Below are 19,109 nucleotides of genomic sequence, written 5' to 3'. Positions count from 1 at the left end.
AAAGAGACAAGAGGCTTCCCGGGGATAAGGGGGAGTCAGGGGGAAAGGGGGAGTGACTGCTAAAGGGTACAGGGGGATTTCTTTTCGGGGTAATGAAAATGCTCTAAAACCGATCACGGTCATGGTTGCACAATTCCGTGAATACACTAAAAACCACCCCATCGTACCCTTGAGATGGGTGAACTATATGGTATGTGATTCTCTAATACAGCTGTTATTCAGACAGACCCTAAAGATGCCCACAAGTCCAGGGAGTTCCAGAAATCACACCCCGCCCCCGCCCCCGCCCCCGCAGTGGGTTTTCAGAGTGCCTTTCTTCAGCCACAGCGGGATCTGGCTGCTGACAGTGCCACCAGCATGGCCCTGGTCACAGCAAACACTGCTCTGTCTCCTCTCATCCCAGGCTGGCTGGAAGCTTGCATGAGGGATGTAGGATGTGCACCGCAGCCAGCAGGACGGCTGTCGCAGGTTTGAACCCCACATAGCACCTGTGGGTGGGGGCGGGGGGGCACGATAGATTTTTGCCTTTTTTTTTTGAGTTTATTTATTTATTTTGAGAGACAGAGAAAGTGAGCGGGGGAGGGGCAGAGAGAGAGGAGGGGAGAGAGAATCCCAAGCAGGCTCCACGCTGCCAGCTGGAGCCTGACCCGGGCTTGAAATCCCGAACCGTGAGATCATGACCTGAGCTGCAACCGAGAATCAGACTGTTAACTGAATGAGCCACCCAGGCGCCCCAGATTTTTCTCATTTTTAAATTTTTATCCTGCCTGTGTCTGGAATTCTCCTCTTCTCTTTGGACCGAGGATGTGTTCGTTTCCTTCTGCTGGGTGACAAGCTTCCACAAACGTATTGGCTTAAAGAGCACCCACTTGTCATCGCTCAGTTCAGGAGGTCAGATGGCCGGGTAAGGCATGGCTGGGCTCTCAGCTTAGGGTCTCACCAGCTGAAATCCAGGTGATATGAGGCTACGATCTCATCTGGGGCTCTGGTCCTCTTCCAGGCTCACCGGCTGTTGGTGCAATTCCGTTTCTCGCAGCTATAGGACTGAAGTCCCCGATGTCTTGCTGGCTGTTGGCTGGTGACCGAGCTCAGCTCCTAGAAGCCATCCCCTCAGGTCTTGCCCTGTGGCCCCTCAGCTCGGATGGCTGAGCCACAGAAGCTGTCTCTTAGGACGACCCGTCTCTCAGTTTGAATCTCTGATTTCCTCTTCTACAGGCAGCGGAGAGAAAAGTCTCTGCTTTTAAATGTTTTATTTATTTGGGGTGCCTGGGTGGCTCAGTCGGTTAAGCGACCGACTTCAGCTCAGGTAATGATTTCACGAACCGTGAGATCAAGCCCCACTTCAGGCTCGGTGCTGGCAGCTCAGAGCCTGGAGCCTGCTTCAGATTCTGCGTCTCCCTCTCTCTTTCTCTGCCCCTCCCCCACTCATACCCTGTCTCTCTCTCTCTCTCTCTCTCTCTCTCTCTCTCTCTCTCTCAAAAATAAATAAATACTAAAAAAAAATTAAATGTTTTATGTATTTATTTTTGAGAGAGAGAGCACAAGCAGGGGACATGGGGACAGAGGATCAGAAGCGAGCTCTGTGCTTACAGCAGGGAGCGCGACGCGGGGGATGAGCTCACCAACGTGGAGATCATGACCTGAGCTAAAGTCGGAAACTCAACCGACTGAGCCACCCAGGCGCCCCAAAATCTCTGCTTTTAAAGGGCTCCTGATCCAAGCCTGGAGCCTGCTTTGGATTCTGTATTGCCCTTGCTCTCTGCCCCTCCCCTGCTCACCCTCCATCACTCTCTCTCAAAAAAAATAAACATAAAAAAGACTTTTGTAATAAAAATAATAAAGGGTTCGTGACTAATCTATCTCAGGGTCAACAGTGCCATACAACATGAGCTAATCATGGGAGTTACACTGTCCGCACAGGCTCCGCCCACGCTCAATGGGAGGGGAGGGTCCAAGGGCAAATGTCCCTGGGGGTCTGCTACCACAGAGTGGGGAACACCAGCGAGGTGCCCCGAGAATGTTGGGGGACTTGTCTAAGGATATCTAGAGAACTGCAGATGAACTCAAACAGAAACCTAAGGTCCTAACCCTAATTCGAGGCTTCTTCCTCTACACAAATACGCCCAGGAGCTGGGGAATGCACCAGATGGCCTTTTGAGCCCTGGCCTGCTGGGCGAGGAGGTGGGGGGTAGATACCAGCTGTTGAAAGCAGGGATGGGGCTCCTTAGAAGCAAAATACCCCTGCCACGGAGAAGATCCTGAATGCTCCCAGGAAGGCCGAGTAAGAGTCAGACGGCCCTCCTGGGGTTTGGAGCAAAGCCCAGTATCTCCCCAATGCCCTGGTCTCCTTTACTAGCCTAGACAGGGAGATCTCCAGGTCAACGAGGCTAGAGTCCCCCAACCACTAGGGGGCGCCCGGCCCACACGACGCTTTGTGTGCAAGCCTGGCGGAATACAAGGTAGGTACTGGGGTGGAGGGGCAGACTACCTGCCTCCCCACACCCCCAAGGTTCTGCAGACCCAGGGGGCTCCAGGCTTCTCTAGGTGCCTTAAGGCCCTGGCCTCCCAATGCCTGCTTTCTTTCTCCAGCTAAATCTGATTCATAAGCAAGCCCTTGAAGGGGGCTGGGGCCGAAGTCCATCTCTGGCATGCACCCCTATCCCCACCTCCGGTCTGGTTCCTGGTGTCTCGAGGCCTGACACTTCAGCACACTGGAGCCGGCTCCTGCCCTCACCCCCGCTCTCCCTCCATCAGTGCGCCCTGTCCTGGACCCGGTCAGCACCCAGCTCATTCCCTCACACTACATGGGGAAATTTCACACCCACCCCCACTCTGTTAGGGACTCCTCCCCTCCCCCAGGGAAATGTGGGACCTTACACCTAGCCTGGGCCCTTCCCACTGGGGAGTTCAGGGGGAAATGGGGACGGGGCCCTCGGGGCCTCTGGACAACATTAAAAGGAGAGCAAGTCAACCAAGAGGGGAAAGGCTGAGCAGAGGCACACAAAAATCCAGGAAGGAGTATTTGGGGTTCAGGGAAAAGGTACACAGCATAGGGCACAGGAAGTGGACAAATGAGGATGCTGTTGAGCTCGGGGAGTGTATCCAGCATCCCTCTGGGCAGCCAGCTCTCCTCCGAAGGAGTGGACAGAGGTGGGGGACAGAAAGCAGGATTTCAAGTCCCATGTGAGGACAGAAAAGGATGGGCTGGGCTGGGCCAAGTCATGCTCTGGACAGAGGCCTGCTCTGGTGACAACGCAGACCTGGGTGGGCTGCAGGAGCAGCTCTCCCCGGGGAAGGGTGGGCTCAGAGCCCAGCGTATGGAGAGGCACACGTGTGTGTATGTGTGCATCAGTGGCCGGTGCCCCGGTGGCAGCTGCTGCTCTGGCGGCTTTACTCCCGTTCTGTCTGGTCCTCACTATGGCACCTGAAGTCCAGTGACAGCCTAGGAACTTGCCCAGAATCATCCCAGATGGTCAGAGCCAGCGCCTGGCTCCCTCAGACCCCTCACGACCGCCCATGCTCCAGCCTCAAGGATGGTTTTTCCCGGTGGCCTCAGGACTCGAGAGCTCACCTGGCCAGATAAGGCCAGGTGCAAGAGAGGAGCCTACCTGGGTGTGGTGAAGGATATGGGGCTGCGAGGGAGAAAACGTGATCGGCGTCAAATGACAAGGTCAAGTACACGGTGAGAAAGAAGCCACATTCTGTGATCAACTGTCACTGCCCAGACAGCCAAAGGAAGAAACAACTCCCAGGGGTCAGGACAGGCTTTGGATTCAAATTTGGGCAGACAGAGAGGAAGGAGAAGAGATGAACACTCCAGAAGGGGAACCAGGCTGGAGCAAAGCAGCTGGTCTCCTCCTCCAGCACCTCCGGCCAGCGAGCCCCTGCTGTTCATCGCTGGCCGTGGCTGCCAGCACCAGCACACCTGGGGTTAACTTCCGTCTGGTGCAGTGGCCTCAGCAGCAGCAAAAGCAGCAGCACAGGGTGGTGCCAGTAACTCAGAAGCTGCTATGTGAGAAGCAGGAGGAGAGGGGCAGGGCCAGGAAAGGCTGAAAGGCTGAGCCACAACAGCAGTGAGAAGAGAGGGTTTCCCTGGCAGGACCCTGAGGCTCCACTCTCGCGGCCAGGCCAGAGGATGTCCTCTCGTCCTTGGCGCACATCCCCTCAGTACGTTGCCCTTCCTGCCTCACGCCGTGGGCCACCACTTACGGTGGTCCACAGTCATGGCCGGTATCCAAGCCCTCGGGCCAGGGGGCAGCAGGTCTGTGCTGCAGCTCTGGGGAAGGGGCTGAGGACCGTACCCAGGCAACCAGCAGAGAACGTACTGGGCCCTGCGGTGCAGCTTTTGCCAGAGCAGCGGGCGGGGAGCCGGGCAGAGGGCAGACTGGGGCGAACGGGAAGGTTCGGCGGGGTCCTGACCTCGGAGGCCCGGCCTTGACATCCCCCTCCTTGAGCAGAACTCAGTCACAGGAGCCTCCCACAGCTCCAGGGGCAAGGAGACACACAAAGCTCCCTGTCCACTCCCTGGGCTGGCTGCCAGCCTGCCTGTGCAGTGAGGTCCAAGAGGAGACTGTCCCTTCCCACGAGTGTGTGAGGGGCTGGCTACAGAGGGAGTGCCTCATCTCCCTTCCCTTGGTCAGTCCTCATCCACCATAGCACTAAGTCCACAGGTAGTATCCACCACTACCAACGAGCACAGGCTCAGACAAGTGAAGAAAGTTGCCCAAAGGGGTGCCCGGGATGGCTCAGTCAGTTAAGCGTCCAGCTTTGGCTCAGGCCGTAATTTTGCAGTTTGTGGGTTCGAGCCCCACGTCGGGCTCTGTGCTGGCAGCTCAGAGCCTGGAGCCTGCTTCGGATTCTGTGTCTCCCTCTCTCTCTCTGTCCCTCCCCCACTTCCCCACTCACACTCTGTCTCTCTCTCTCAAAAACAAATAAACATTAAAAAAAAAAAAAAAAGAAAAGAAAGTTGCCCAAAGCCACACAGTCAGAATGCCAGAGCAGACTTGAACCTGGGCTTGCCTGACTGGCACACTTACCTCCGTGCCACAGAAGAAGGTGGGAAAAGCAAAGTTCACCAGCAGGTGAACACGGGTCTATGTGCTAAATCCAAGAAAGGCAGCCCCGGGACCCCCAGGAAAGCAAGGACTGATGCTGAGAGCAGCATCCAGAGGAGGCAGGGGAAATGCCTGGTCCCAGATCTATGGATGAATCTGGGGGAGTCGGGACCTCCCATAACCCCCGGGTGCGTCCCCAGAGCAGGTGAACAGATCACAGAGCGCTGTGAGGCTTGAGGTTTACAGGACCCCTGAAGAGTCAGCAGCATTTACTGAGGGGCAGTCCTCAGCAAGGCTCCGCTAAAACTGAACAGAAACACCTCGCAGGCATCACGGGATCCTGCTGACCAGGAGCGGGAGAATCCCAGGGCTTCCAGCTGTGTGACCTTGACTCACCTCTCGGAACCTTGGCAGCCTCATCCGGAGGCGGAACATACCAGCACTGACATTCAGGATTTCTATGAGGATTAAATGAGGTGTTCCTCAAAAAGCACTTAGTTTGAAAGCCTTCTCCTTCACAAAAGCATTGCGGGATTGTTTGCAAAAGGTAGAAACAACCCAAATGTCCACGGATGGATGAAGGGATAAACAACTTCTGATCCAGCCACACAGTGGAATATTATTTGGCCATAAAAAGGAATGGGATAGAGACACCTGCTACAATGCGGATGAACCTCAAAGACGTGGCGCTCAGTGGGAGAAGCCAGACACCAAAGGTCATGGTGGTATGCTTCCATTTACAGGAGATGCCCAGAACGGAGACCGAAAGCAGGCTGGTGGTCGCCAGGGGCGGGGGGAGGGAGGAGGCAGAGGCCCTGATAGTGGACTCAGGGTTTCCTTTTGGCTTTGTTTTGTTCTATTCTATTTTTTTTTATGGCAGTTTTAAGCTCATAAACCATACTGAGCAGAAGGTACAGAGATTTCCCACACACCCGCTGCCCCCACACATGCACAGCCTCCCCTATCCTCAACACCCGCCACATGAGCGGTCCGTTTGTTGCAACTGGTGAACCTACAGGTGTTTCTTCTGGGGATGATGAAAATTTTCTGGAATTAGATTGTGATGATGTTCACAACTCTGTGAACATACTAAAATCCACTGAATTATACACTTTGAAAGGGTGAGTTTTGGGGCACCTGGATGGCTCAGTCGGTTAAGCGTCTGACTTCGGCTCAGGTCACAATCTCACGGTTGGTGGGTTCGAGCCCTGCTTTGGGGCTCTGTGCTGACAGCTCGGAGCCTGGAGCCTGCTTCAGATTCTGTGTCTCCCTCTCTCTCTGCCCTTCCTCCGCTCACGCCCTGTTTGCCTCTCAAAAATAATAAATAAATGTTAAAAAAAAAAAAAAAAGAAAAGGGAAAAATGAAAAAACAAAAAGGTGACTTTTATGGTATGTGAATTACATCCCAATTTTTTTTAAAGCACTTGGTAAGAGCTCAGCAAATGCAGTTCTCATGACTTTGTCCTTCAAATTCTGAGAGTCTGTCCCATAATGAAAGAGACAGGATGAACGTATTTTTAAATGCTCAACACCCAGCAGGGAACTGGGCAGAATGCTCTCAGCAGATTTAGGGCGCACGGGTCATGGACGAGCCACCAGTGGTAGCAGCCACCGACTGCCATGTCAGCTCTACGCAGAGGCCCTGAACACGTGGCTGTGAAAGTGAGAATAACCCAGGGGCACGAGGCTGGCAGGAAACGCTTCTTCCCTAAGAGGAAGTGAACAGGCCACAACTTGGAGGACTTGAGTTGTTCAGTGGGGACAAGGGCACACGTGGACTTGTGCAGGCTCAGAGGTGTGACACTGAGGAGGGCTCGCAGGGGTGGAGGGTGCCAAGCTTAGGGTGACACAGCCCTTCTAGTACTCTGCACGCCCCATGCAGGTGATGGGAAGTGCTTTACTTCAGGTCACAAGCAGGTGCAGAGTTTACAGGAGGCCTGCTCTGTGCCCTCCCAGAAGCTCCAGATTTCTCCTCAAGTGTCCAAGAGGCTTGAACTACTCTGGGCACGAGGCATCCTCTTTTTTTTTTTAATTTTTTTTAATGTTTATTCACTCTGGAGAGAGACAGAGGGACAGAGTACGAGTGGGGGAGGGGCGCAGAGAGAGAGAGAGAGAGAGAGAGAGAGAGAGAGAGACACGGAATCCGAAGCAGGCTCCAGGCTCTGAGCCATCAGCACAAAGCCCAACATGGGGCTCGAACACACAAGCCGTGAGATCATGAGCTGAGCCCAAGTCGGACACTTGGCCCCAGGTTCCAGGGTTGCAGGAGAGAGACCATACGAGATCAGCAACTCTAGTTCAGGGCAGGACCCCTCACGCCCAGTGTCAAATGACCAGACACACTGATAATGTGGCACGGGAGGGACGGAGGCAGCTACTCCTTAGAGACTGGGCCCTTCCTCCAGCCACAGCCAGAGCTGAGGGCATGCAGAGGGGACTCCAGATGCAGGTCTGAGCCCACAGGTTTCTCCCTTCCCTCTCCGGTCCCTCTTGCCTCCATCCTCTGTCCTTGTGTAGTCCCCAACCCTCTCTGGGGAGAAGCCAAACAATACAAATGCCTTGGAGAAGAGAAAGGGCCAGGCCTACTGTGCGCACATGCACACACACGTGCATACACACACATACACACACACACACCACCCTTTCAGACCACAGAGATCTAGATGGAATCATAGAGAACCTACATACAGGGAAGATAAAGGGAACCAGTTAGCCTCAGCCCCTCCTCTGGGCCAGGAAGGTGCCAAGGGATTTGCACGCACTGTCTCCTTCAATCCTTAAAAGAATCCTATGAGATTTCAAAGACGAAGAAAATGAGCTTCTGAGAGCCTAAGGAACCTAGCCAGTGGGACACCCAGTAGGTAAAAGAAAGCTAAGCACAGTGCCCCAGAAGCCGGTCCTATAGAGGGAGCTTAGCAGGGTGGGCGTGTGTGCAGTTTCTGCCCAGCGCCTGGCATTGGCTCCTTTGGGGGACCCCTCACTCCCACTTTCTCCATGTGGTTCTAGGGGTGTTGGCCCTATCCCGGGGCAAGCTCCTGAGCCAGGCTTGTCCAATCAGCATCTGGGGTGAGCTGGGACCCGGAGTCTCCAGACTTTGCAGGAGCCCCAGGGAGAGGCAGGCTGGGAGTTCTCAGGCTTCAGGAAGCACTGGCCGGAAAGCAGAGCAACACAGAGGACACTGGGCCAGGGGAGGCGAGCCAGTGTCCCGGTGCTGTTGCTGAGCACTGGACCAGCTAAGGCCCTTGGCTTCTGCAGTTATACGAGCTGTTAAGTAACTGGTCTTTGAACCCAGCTCTGACTGCAGACCTCAGGCTTCCCTGCCCCAGGCTGTTCCCACAGAGGATCTGGTAGTTCAGGGCCTGGGTCTCAGCTGGGGATGGGGCCTCACCTCTCTCCCAGAATCCTGGGGTGGGGCCGTGTTGGACTCTCTGGGCCTCCTCCTAAAGCAGCTCCATAGCTTAGTTTGACCTTCAGAGTTGGCATCTGCTTGTAGGAATCTGTCTCTCTCCTCCTGGAATTCAGCCGCCAGATGTCAGCTCCAAGGCGGCAGCAGTGGCTGCACAAGGCTCCCCCCAGAGTGAATCAGCAGCATTCCAAAGGTGCAAACACAGACGCCACACCCTCAGCAGCCTGGGGCTGCAGACTTCCTCCCCAGGCCCGCCCGCCCGCCCGCCCGGCCCCCACTCCTGCTCCCCTCCCCTTTCGCCTCTTCCCAGCCAGACCAGGCCTTGGGCTTCCTTTCCAGAGACATTCTCCTGGAACTGCAACAGAGAGAAAAAGAAAGCCACTGGGGCCGGGAGACACCCTGATCTGCTCTGCTGACTCTCTCTCCTGCAGCGAGCACTGACCAGCCCAGACCTCCCCCAGCTGTTAGCGGCAGTCATGGGTTCATCCATTCAGCAGGTATCTGAGCACCCACTATGGGGACGAACAAGATGTGGACAAGCCCCTGGTGTCGTGGAACTCAGCCCAGCACGAGTCAGACAAAATCGGGTCCACATACAGAAAACGATTCCAAGGGTGGGAAGAACTATAAAGGAAAGACAGAAGGGCTGCAAAAGATGACAAGTGACAGAGGGAGGGTATTGGGGTAGGGGCCTCTCTCAGAGGTGACTCATAAGCAGAGGTCTGAAACGTCCTCTCCAAAGCACTTCTCAGTGATCATTTCACGAGAACTACAGCATTGTGGTCCAGAGAACCCCTGGCACTCGGCAAGTTCTTTTTGTTTATTTTATTTATTTTGAGAGAGAGACCATACAAGAGCAAGGAAGGGACAGAGAAAGAGAGGGAGAGAGTGAGTCCCAAGAAGACTCCACATTGCCAACTGTGGAACCTGACGCGGGGCTCGAACTCAAGAACCATGAGATCATGACCTGAGCCAAAACCAAGAGTCACGCGCTTGACTGAGCCACCCAGGTGCCCCCACTCACCAAGCTCTTGAGGTCGCTTCCTCAGGTTTCTATCAGAATTAATACGGGGAGGTCCGCCTATATTGCTTTAATTAGAGCTTTGTTGAGATAGCATTCACATGTCATGCAATTTACCGGTTTAAAGTATACAAAGTATAAAGTATACAAGTATTCGTGGGTTCGGGCTCCTTGTCCGGCTCTGTGCTAACAGCTCAGAGCCTGGAGCCTGCTTCTGATTCTATGTCTCCCTCTCTCTCTCTGTCCCTCCCCCATTCATGCTCTCTCTGTCTCTCAAAAATAAATGTTAAAAAAAAATTTAAGTATACAAGTCAACGGCTTCCAGTTGTGCACAATTTAGAACATTTGCAACACCCCAAAAAGACACCTGGCACCCACTAGCATTTACTGTCCATCACCACACCCCCAGTCCCCAGCACCTGCTAGTGTGCTTTCTGCCTCTGTGGATTTGCCTATGCTGGGTGTTTCCTGTCAACAGAATCACAGTATGTGGCCCTTTGTGTCTGGCTTCTTGCACTTATGCTTTCAAGGTTCATCGGTGATGGAACAGGTGCCAGTGCTTCTGTTCTTTTTATGGCCGATAATACTCTACTGTATGGATGGACCACGTGGTTTTTTTTTTTTAATGTTTATTTATTTACTTATTTTTTTTTGAGAGAGCACGCGTGTGGTAATGGGGGAGGGGCAGAGAGAGAGAGAGGGGAACAGAGATTGTGAAGCAGGCTCCGCACTGATAGCAGAGAGCCGGATGTGAGGCACAAACCCACGAACCACGAGATCACGACCTGAGCTGAAGTCAGACGCTGAACTGAGCCACCCAGATGCGCCGGACCATGTTTTATTTACCCATTCATCAGTTGATGGACATTTGGGTTGTTTCCACTTTTGGCTGTTGTAATGCTCCTCTGAATACCTCTACACGTTTTTGCATGGACATACGTTTTCATTGCTCTTGGGTAGATACTTAGCAGTGCAATTTCTGGGTCAAGTGGTATCTCTATGTTGAGTTGCTGCCAGACTGTTTTTTTTTTTTTTTTTAAGTTTATTTATTTATTTTGAGAGAGAGAGAGAGAGCACAAGTGGGGTGAGGCAGAGAGAAAGGAAGAGAGAATCCCCAGCAGGCTCCGCACTGACATCACAGAGCCTGATGTGGGGCTGGAACTAACGAACTGAACCGTGAGATCACGACCTGAGCTGAAGTTGGATGCTTAGCTGACTGAATCACCCAGGCTCCCCGCTGCCAGACTGTTTTAAAGTGGCTGCACCATTTGACATTGCCACCAGCAGTGTGTGAGGGCTCCGATTCCTCCCTATCCTCCCCAATACTTAACTATCGTTCCTCTTTTGTTATAGCCATCCTGGGGGTTGGAAAGTGGTATCTCACTGTGGGTTTGACTTACAGTTCCCTAAAACCTGCCCTGCGGTGCCCTGAGCTCTCCGTTTCCTTCCATACTCATGCTGCCCCAACCCGTGAGTAACCCAGTCCCTTCAAACCCTACATCAGGTCCTGTTTGATCCACCTCCCTTCTCGTAAGGGTCAAACCTATAGCCAGCCCAGTTCAGCCAATGTCTACCACTTGAGGTTTCAAGTACAAGAAACAGGGGAGAGGAGAGAGGGGGGTCCCGGTGTGTGCCCCCCGGGCAGACAGGGAGGAAAGCGGTCCTCAGGCAAGTTCTGACAGGAGGCCCTACACATTTCTTCTATCTGTACCCCACTAAAATCTAAGCTCTCCTGCATTGGGCTCTGTGCTGACAGCTCAGAGCCTGGAGCCTGCTTTGGATTCTGTATCTTCCTCTCTCTCTGCCTCCTGCTCATCCTCTGTTTCTCTCAAAAAAAAAAAAAAACATTTAGAAAGAAAAGGAAGGAAGGAAGGAAGAATGGAAGGAAGAATAAGTAAATAAAATAGTTTTAAAAAGTAGTTAGAGGGGCACTTGGGTGGCTCAGTCGGTTAAGTGTCCAACTTCGGCTCAGGTCATGATCTCGTGGATCCTGAGTTCGAGCCCTGTGTCGGGCTCTGTGCTGACGGCTCCGAGACTGGAGCCTGCTTCTGATTCTGCATCTCCCTCTCTCTCTGCCCCTCCCCTGCTCATGCTCTGTCTCTCTCTGCCTCTCAAAAATAAATAAATGTTAAGAAAAAAAATTTTTTTTAAAAGTAGTTAGACATGGGAGACAGAGGTGCAAAGAGACCAGTGCCTGGGGTGCCAGGTAGACGGCATGGTCAGGAAGATGAGAGGGTACTAATCCTTTCATCAGGAAAAGCACACAGAAGTCAGAAGTTCCCAGCAGGAAAGCCTGGCTACTGGATGGCTCCCTTAAAAACGGCAGGTGCTAGGGCGCTTGGGTGTCTCAGGTCATGATCTTGAGTTCGTGAGTTGGAGCCGCACATCGGGCTCTCTGCAGTCAGCTCCGAGATTGCTTCAGCATCCTCTGCCCCCTCTCTCTCTGCCTTCCTTCGCTGATGCTCTCTTTCTCTCTCAAAAATAAACATTTTTTTTTTGATGGCAAAAAATAAAAAATAAAAAGGCAGGTGCTGGGGCACCTGGGTGGCTCAGGTGGTTAAGTGTCCGATTCTGATTCTTGATTTCAGCTCAGCTCATGATCTCACGGTGTGTGGCCTCAAGCCCCGCATCAGGCTCTGCACTGACAGCGTGGAGCCTGCTTGGGATTGTCTGTCTCCCTCTTTCTCTGCCTGCCCCCCCTCCCTCCCTCTCTCTCTCAAAAATTAATAAACAAGTATTTTTTTTTTAAAAACGGCAGGTAGTTTTTCCCCTATCAGGGTGTGCTGCTTTGGGAAGGAGCCATGTAGAACCCACACCAGCCAGACCACCTTAGGATGAAGGTGTGGCCAGGTTCCCCTCAAATCAGAGTCTATTTGGAACAGCTCAGTGGGCTAGCCTAGGGGAAACCTCAGGTCAGCCCATAGAAAAATCAGCCTGGCACACCCCAGAGACTGAGTAGAAACACTAGGGATTGCCCTGAATAGAGATGGGTGTTCCCCTGGCTATGCCTCTTTGACACACGTCTAGCAAAGGAGGTCCAAGGACAGAAGCTCAGGGAATACCACAGGCAGACAGGAAGCCGGTATAGAGCCCAGAGGGCTGAGGAGGTAGGCACAACCTGGGGCTGGTGGAGAAGCAGCTCAGAGGTCTCTGTGCAAAGAACTGCCTGAGGGAAGCTCAGGACAGGGAGCTCAGAAGAAAGTGGGTGACGTAGGGCGGACGGCTCGGCTCTTCGGGGAAACTTGGCAGGGGAGGGCTGGAGACAGGGCTATCGCTTGAGACGCCATCATTTATTGTAAACAGGGGAGAAGCTGTGCTGATGACAGCGCTCCAACAGAGACTGGGATGCGTTTAAATCCAGTCATGGAATCCAGCCCACACCAGGCTCCGCTCTGCTAGAAAGCGCTGGAAGGGAAGGGGTTTCTCATGGCTGCCAGGCTGGGAGGTCCAGGCCGAGTTAGAGGACCACATACATCCAACCATTTGGGAGCCTGTTAAACATGCAGACCCCTGGGCTCTGCCTCAGACTTAGTGGGACAGCTGGTTAAGTTTGAGAACCTGCTGGGGCTCTAAGACTCAGAATATTGCAGAGAAGCACAAGTCCGCAGGGAGGGGAGGACCAGCTCAATAGGAAACAACGCACAGGGAGCGACTGTTCACCACAGGCCCCCGTCCCCGGGGGTTACTTGAGGGGACCTGCTCACATGTTGTGGCATGCTATCACCATGAGTCTCAGACCTATCTCCCTCCACCTGGGCACCCTCACACTTGCAGCCCACCTGGTCAGTGGCCCTAACTCCAGCTGCCCCCTTAGTTCAAGGCCAGGGCACGCAGATGGGTCCCAGGTGCCCAGGTGGACTCATTCGCCTGATGGGCCCAGCTCCAAAACCAAAGCCCCAGACTTGACGAGGAGGAAGCCCCAGCTGGATGGCCCTGCCGGGCATCTGCTAAGGCGTCTCTGGCCGCACCTACACCAGTCCCTCCTGAGAAAGGACCGACTCATCTGGCCTAGACACAAAGGCCTGGGGACAAGGCCGAAGGACTGCAGAGCAGAGAGGAAAGAAGAGCTCAAAGCGTCTCTGTCCCCTTTGGTCATGATCCCCACAGAATATGTGTGTGTGTGGGGGGGGGGGTGGGGGGCGGGCGGTGTTCTCCAAGCCAAAAGTAAAGTATATCCCCTCTGTGGGGATGAATCAGCTCCCTGAGGCACAGGATTCGGGAGTCCAACAGTCCCATCTTTGGCTACTTTATAGCTGTGCACTCTCAGGCAAATCACTTAACCTCTCGGAGCCTTTCTCCTCTACAAAATGCACCTAACAGTAAGTCCCCCTGTGGACCTGTACCATCAGGACTTCTGACTGACTGGTGACCTGAGGCTTGGACACAGAGGGTTGGGACCCACTCCTAACCTCAGGCCTACATTTCACGCCACAGCCCCAAGGCCAAGACTGGAAGGTGTGTCCAGCCGAAGGAGTAAATTGCATGATTTGCCATCCCTGCCCCCAGTAGAAACCCACAGGCCTTCCTGGAATCAGAGGCACAGGCAGACCTACCTCCTTTTTCCACATTTCCCCCCTTCCCACAGCAGAGAAAGCAGTTCGTAGAGAACTCGGATTGGCAACCCTGAGGCCCTCCCCCCACCCTCCCCGCCACGGGCAGCGGTCAGGGAATCCGCTTGCCAGGGCAGACTTGGGTGGGTTTCATGCGCACGTTTTCATTGCTGCAGGCTCACAAGGAGGTTTGCGTGATTCTGGTGGTCTGCAGTCGCTGGTGAATACACTCGGCCTGCCTGCCTGGCACCGCAGGCACTGCCTTTGTTACTGCTCGGAGCACTCGGCCATACTGCCCCCCTTCCTGCCCCCCCCCCACGCCCCGCCCCAGGCTCTCGGCCTTCCACCCTCCCTCTCTGAAGCCACCTGTACCTGCTCCAGAGCCTGGAGGGGTGACAAGTGCTTCCCAGACGTGCTCGGAGGCGCCCACTACACCCTTGTCCTGTGCACTGATTTGAGGCTGGGTTTCAGAGCCCCAATTGCTGGGTATACATTACAGCAGGCTGGCTTTTAGGGCCGACTGTTGGCAAAACCGGCCCTGCCTGCCCATCCTTCATTCCAGGTCAGTCATCCCCATTTCCGTTTAGGACTCTGGGAGGAAACTGAGGTCCGGCATAGAGGACCTGTCTTGGGCAAGGTCACCCCACCCTGGGTCTCCTGGGTGTGTTTCAGGCAATGACCTAAATTTCCTTGGGCTCCAATGCTGTGTGACCTTGGGCAAGTTATTTAACCTTCCTGAACCTCATTTCCTCTCACATAATGGTACTGTCCAGGTCCCGGTTGTCCCGAGGAATGAAGGAAATTATATGCATAAAGCACCTAGCGCTTTGCCCGCTACCCGTTCCACACTTGAGCTATTTTATCATTCTTCCACCCTTTTCGTTCTCCCTTCTCTCCACTCCAGCCACACAGGCCTCAGTGCCCTGGGGCTCCTGAAAACCCCTGGCATAGGTTTGCTCCCTGGCTTCTCCTCAGGGACCCTGCCTAGTCGGCTGGTTGACGCGGTCCCCCCCGTTGTTCGTTGTTCATCCTCGCCTTAACACGCTCTCGGACATACTGGACATCCTACTGAGTCACCCCGCTGGCCTCTCTCGCCCAGGCTTACGTTCGTAAGCCCTCTGAGGGCAGGGCTTTCGCAGTACGGCCCACCCAGGGGGCGAGCGCCAGGAGTCAATGAAGGAGTCCTATCCAGGGAGCCTAGCCCCGGGGCGGACCCCGCCCTGGGGGGCAGTCAAGCCCAGCCCAGGCCAGAGGAGCAGCGCGCGGGGGGCCGCGGGCCTCAGCTGGCTGCGGAACGCGGGCTCCCGGGGGCGGCGCGGAGGACAAAGGGCGGCCCTACCTTTGCGGGGGGCGCGCGGGCACCTCCCCCAAGGTGGCTCCGGCGCGCGCCCGCGAGGTCACATCCCGGGCGCGCCGGCCGGAAGGAGGCCCCGCGCGGGGCGGAGGGCGGGGCGTCATTGGGCAGACCACGCCCCCGGGGGCGCGGGGCCACGGCGGGGGCGGGGCCACTGGACCGGAGCCGCCTCGCACTTCCGCTCGCCCGAGCCGGCTCATTCATATTCATAAAGACAGGCGAGGGGCGTGTCCCGTGTCCCCGCGGCGCCCCGCCCCCGGGCCGCCGATCCCTCCCCGGCGGAGGCTCCGGCCCCAGTGGGGCGCCCCCGGCTTCCGCCTCCGGGAGGGAGTTTCCACTTGGTCACAACTCAAAAATGTGTCGCTCCCGCTCCTCCGCCCCCTCGTCTTTGCCCTGGGCGGGGGGTCTCCACCCTCGGAAAGCAAGGAGGGCGGGGCCAGGGGAGGGGCGGCTCCTCCTTCCTGGGGCAGGTCCATAGGGATGGGCTGACCCTTCCCTTTCTCCCTTCCTCCAATTTAGCGCTTGTAATAATCCTCATTTTTAAAACAAAATAATAGTTCTACTTTATTGAGTGCTCGTTTTGTTGCAGGCACTGTGCTTTTTATATTAGCATGCCCAAAAGCTCGGAAAAGAGTGACTTGCCCACTATCACACTGCTGGCCTTGAGCTTTTTCGGAAAGGTTCCTACTGTTGGGTTGGAGGGGCAGAAGCTTGTCCCCCACCACTTTTTAGGAACTGGGCTTACCTAAAGCACTCATGGCTGGCTGGGGGTGGCTGAGGGGTGCACCTGAATGCCCCATTTGAGGGAGAAGCTACTACTGGAGGAAACCAAAACATGAAGCCAGGACAGGCTACACAATTTACCAGACCCAGTGCAAAATGAAAATTCCAGGCCCTGTACTCCAAAATGATTAAGAACTTCAAAAGGGTGATGGCAGAATATTCAGCCAAACATGGACCCTGCTGAGTACCAGGACTGCACAGGTGAATGTCCATGAACCTGCGTGATGAAGTAGCTCAGCAGCTCTTCTAGGGGCTGAGAAGCCAGCAGGGATACCCCCACCCCCCACCTCCAATGCCACCTCACTCACCCCTACACCCCAGCCCAGGAGTCTCAGTTCCACAGTGGCATCCAGGGCTCAGCCTCCAGAACGCCAAAAGCTGAGCATTTCAGGCCATCTAGAACTGGATTCCTGGGGGTCTGGTGAGTCCTGTGGGGACAGTGTGTCCTAAACCTGAAACACCCAGCTGGCCCTTGAGGCTGGGCCTCCTGGACATTCTCAGCCCTGGGCCATCTGGACAGGTGGGCTGGCTCATACATGCCAGGCCCAGCACAGGACTCAGTTCTGACTCGAAGCCCTCTTTTCTTGCTGGAGCAGGGTGTGAGGAGCAGCCCGGGCTGCTTCCCAGAATAAACACCCCACCCACAGTCAGCCCCAGCCCTGCAGGCACAGCAAGCCAGCGCCAACGGGAGAGAGCTCACCAGGCCCCAGCTCAAGGTTAATAAGTCACCCTGATCTCACCCCCTCCATCACTCTATCCTTCTGCCTGGGCCCCCACTCACAGTGGTTGCAGGCTTCATCGATGACAATGGTAGCTACTATTTGTTGCACTCTTTCATCCCACCAAGCAGTGCCCTCTGCACTGAGGCTCACGCTGTCCCATAATAGGCATGAGGATCACCAATTTCACAGATAGGGAAACTAAGGCTCAGAGAGATGCGGCTTGGCTAACCTAAGGTCAAGGGCCGGAGTTTGGGGTTTGCTGCCATTCATCCATCCTGGTTCCTATGGTCTCTCCTCCAGCTACAGCGTAGGTCATAGGGCTCACTTCTTTATGTTGTTGTCTTGTATTATTTACTTTCAGCTCCTTGAATAAATTACAGGCTCTGGAAAGACAGGAACTGTGCCTAAGCACAGTGGTGTAAAACGCTGAATCTAGCATGTATTCATTGAAGTCATTTAAGCACCTATGTTGTGCAGGACACCCTTCTTGCAGTGTGCTTGTGTGTGAATGAGTGAGCTGTGTCCCCTCTGGATACTGATAGGTAAGGGGTCCCCACCAGACTGAGAGATTTCCTTGAAGACATGGATAGGCATACCTAGCCCAATGCACAATGTAGGCCCTCGATAAATGTTGATGAATAAACACATCCTAGGAGCTTAATAAGCATCTGTTGAATGAATGGGAACCTCGGAGATGTTCAATAAATGTTTACTGTTGAAAGTTTAAGGGACCAGATTCAGCCCCCCAAATATATCTTTCAGCAATTATCCTAGCTCAGACTACTATAACAAAATAACATAGATGGAGTAGCTTAAACAACACACATTATTTCCAACAGTTCTGGAGGCTGAAGTCCAAGATCAAAGTGCTGGCAGATTCAGTTCCTGGTGAGGACACTCTTCCTGGCTTGCAGATGGCTGCCTTCTCGCTGTAAGTTGGGGAACTTCTGGTTTAGTACTAGCAGGGGTGACAGTCCATAACACAGGAGAGGGGAACAGGTAGCAAAGGATGGTTGCTCAGAACAAGGACTCTTAGAGGGAGGAAGCCCAGGGTGATAGGAGGGGGGGGAGGACATCCCCTCTTACCCACCTTTCACTAAGAAGGAGGAAGCCACGCTTGGTGTGACTGCTATAGCAGGCGCTGCCTCCTGGAAAAGCACCACCCCCCACAAAAAATCCTTTCAGAGCCTGGCGCTCTCAGATGTCCTGCACCCCCACCCCATAACTTTTCTGATGCTCCAGGGAGATAGTGCGTTATAACACAAGCTTTGGAATCAGCTTAGCTGAGACTGCAATCTGGACCATGTCTCTCACTAGCTTCTAAGACCTTGGCCCAGTTACTTCTCTGTGCCTCAGTTTCCTTCTCTATAAAATGGGAATAATAATAGGACACACCCTCAGGGTTACAGTGAATATAATAAAAGTGAGCCATCCAGTACAGAGAAAAAAACTTGTCTGGCTGAGAACTGGGGGTTTCTGGGTCGGGTCAGCCCCACCCATATTATATAGTTCTTCACTCTTGTGGGATTTGCAAAAGCCAAATTTAGGGGGTTATTGGCAGCTAAAGGGACTCCATCTGGGTCCTGCAATTGTGGACACTAGGTAGTGATGGCTAATATATGTTAAGAATGTACCTCATTTAATTTCCAAAACAACCTTAGAAAGGAGCAAGGTGGGAAATCCCAGCTCAGAGTTCCAACTGCGAGCAACCTGCTTGTCCATGAAAACTAGTGTGTGTAGAAAAACATTGAGAAAGGCCCTCCCAGGGTGAAGGTTTCTTATGGTCAAGTGCCCCTCAAGGTGCAGAGGTCATTGGACTTACCTGGTCACTGGATTCAGGTCCTACTGGATTGTAAGACCCCTGAGGGCAAGGACAGCTGAGGTGGTCACTCTTGTCTTCACTCTCGCCCCGCCCCGCATCCTCCCCCTCCCTTCGAGGTCGAACAACACTTTGCCCCGGGATGCAAGGCCGCCCTGAGGGCAGCATAGTCGCGATCCCCGGCGCGCCGGGAGGGGGCGCTCTGCGGCCCTCAGCCTCCACCCCTCCCCACGCACCCGCTGATCCGCGGACCGCGAGAGTCGGCCCTTAACAGCCCCCTTCCGAAAGGTGCTAGGTCCCAAAGCTGGCCTGCCCCCAGGCCCATCTGCCAGCTAATGTTTAACCCGGTCTCACTCCACATTATCCACACGAGGGAAATCGGGGTGGGGTGGGGTGGGGT

At 54.3% G+C, this 19,109-nt stretch overlaps 1 long non-coding RNA gene across 1 annotated transcript; it reads right to left on the bottom strand.

Annotated features, from left to right (window-relative positions):
• Nucleotides 1–17,775: 17,775 nt before the first annotated feature.
• On the bottom strand, nt 17,776–18,786 carry LOC102959425. The gene is made up of 3 exons (XR_001509854.2): nt 18,713–18,786; nt 17,981–18,038; nt 17,776–17,848 (listed from the first exon to the last, which is right to left on the bottom strand). It is a non-coding gene; the product is annotated as an uncharacterized LOC102959425 (long non-coding RNA).
• Between the last annotated feature and the right edge of the window lie 323 nt (nt 18,787–19,109).

Source organism: Panthera tigris, chromosome E3, assembly GCF_018350195.1.
Source record: "Panthera tigris isolate Pti1 chromosome E3, P.tigris_Pti1_mat1.1, whole genome shotgun sequence".
Classification (NCBI taxonomy): domain Eukaryota; kingdom Metazoa; phylum Chordata; class Mammalia; order Carnivora; family Felidae; genus Panthera; species Panthera tigris.
The sequence above is the reverse complement of the archived record's forward strand: the minus strand, read 5'-3'. Positions and strand labels throughout refer to the sequence as shown.